The following is a 1,889-nucleotide window of genomic DNA, read 5'->3' as shown; positions in this document are numbered from 1 at the left end:
CTCACACATAATATAACCCCCCCCCCCCCCCCCCCCAATCCTCTTCTCTTTTTCCCAGATCTATTCTAATCCCCTCTTCACCCTCTACCCGATAGTCTTCCTTTGTCTGCATCCTCTTCCGCTTTAACGTTTGTACACAGCGCCTTCACGCCGTTGTAAACTTGTCTGTGCTGTTTGCGTCATAAGCGGAAGCGCTAGTCATGGGTGACAGTAATTGTTTCACATCCGCATCAGCACGATTTGAACCTTTTAGAAGTCTGGCGTGGGTGGCTGGCGGGCGCTCTGATGTTTGTTTAAGTTTGAGTTTGAGGAAAGTGAAACACATCGACACAATTACAGTCAGAGTGCGCGGAAGAGGCAAGGCCTATAGACAGAAACAACAGAGAATAGAAGTAGGGCCTACCAGTGGCGCCCTCTGTTGCACTCTGATGTGAGTTGCTCTATCTTTCGTATCTAACATTTATCGTCATTATCTCTCCTCCTTCTTTTCTTGATATTTTACTATCTAGTCTCTAAATCCATTCTTTAACAATGATCTACTCTCTAAATCCTTCGACATGGGCGAGCTTAGCAAAGCTGACAGACCCAGTTGGAGAGAAGCAGTCACAGTAGGCAGCAAGTCGTATTAGGCCTGGCGAATTAGAAATGCTGAAGTCAAGAGAGAAGCCCGCAACTTACACCCCCCCCCCCCCACCAGAAGTGGAAATGAAACTTTTAAATGCACAAAATGTGGCAAACATTTCTCTGTCAGACTTGGTCTCACTGCAATAGCAGAAGCCACACGTCATGTTAACCTTAAAATCGTTTATTTTGCTGAAGAAATTAAATATATTCTCATCTGGGGATGCATTGAGCACCATCAGACATTAACGGACGAACAATTAATTAGAATGTTCCATTTCTCTTAAGTTACACCTCTGACCTTAAGCACGTATTTGGCTTAATCGTGTTGCAAGGGCCTTGAAACTCTTCTAAAACTACACTGAAGAAAAGGAAGGCAGTTTCAGCCCCGCCACCTAAGGCTTACCACTTTCGGACGAAAAGAAAAAGGGTTATCTTTCCTCTCTGGTTATCAAACTCACTTCTTATGTGAGAGGCAAAACGACAAACACTTATAAGTTACACTGAACTTAGCACTTTGTATGTTGTGCATACATGTTTGGTTCTGTAGCACGATTTGTAACGTTTTCTTGAAAAAACCTTATTGAGTTCTGCACATTATGCTGGAAGCATTTTCAATAGGGGCTGACCTTTACAATATCATGGTTCGGAACCCTCAAAGATCACTGGAGGCAAAAGATTACGAAATTTTAAAAAATCCTGTTGCACAATCCAGGCAAACAATGTGTCAGCTGAAAGTACTCTTGTACATGTTTTCTAAACATGTATGCCTCCAGAATTACAGATTAGCCTAAAAAAAGCCACTTTCCAGCAGTCTGGGCTAATCGGAACCCCATTTTGGTCCTACCAGTTTGTTTCCCCTTCAATGTTGTTTGATTTACATGCGAATTATTGAAAACACTTACCTCGTTATCCCTGCATGTTAGAGGCCATCAGGGAAGTCATTGGGGGTTTCAGAAACATTTCGTTTCAGGATTGTCAACGGAAACCGAAATCAGAATTTTGCGGATGATTTTACCAGGTATCAATACCAACATTTATAGATGGCATCTTAACCGCTAAATGAGTTCATTTCGTGGGTATATCTTTGAATATGGGTGCATTTTTGTACATGTCTTAATCTTCAGCGAATGGCTATCTTTAAGCATTTGATGTTCAAATTGTACGTGGAATTTCAGCTCTCCCTCTATATCTCCACAACTTCTTCTTTCCCCCTCTCCCCAGCTTATCCCCAATCAGCTTCTCCCTCAATTTTTTTCCTCTCCCTC

Source organism: Aplysia californica, unplaced genomic scaffold (assembly GCF_000002075.1).
Source record: "Aplysia californica isolate F4 #8 unplaced genomic scaffold, AplCal3.0 scaffold00051, whole genome shotgun sequence".
In the NCBI taxonomy this organism is placed as follows: Eukaryota; Metazoa; Mollusca; class Gastropoda; order Aplysiida; family Aplysiidae; genus Aplysia; species Aplysia californica.
Note: the sequence above shows the minus strand (reverse complement) of the source record.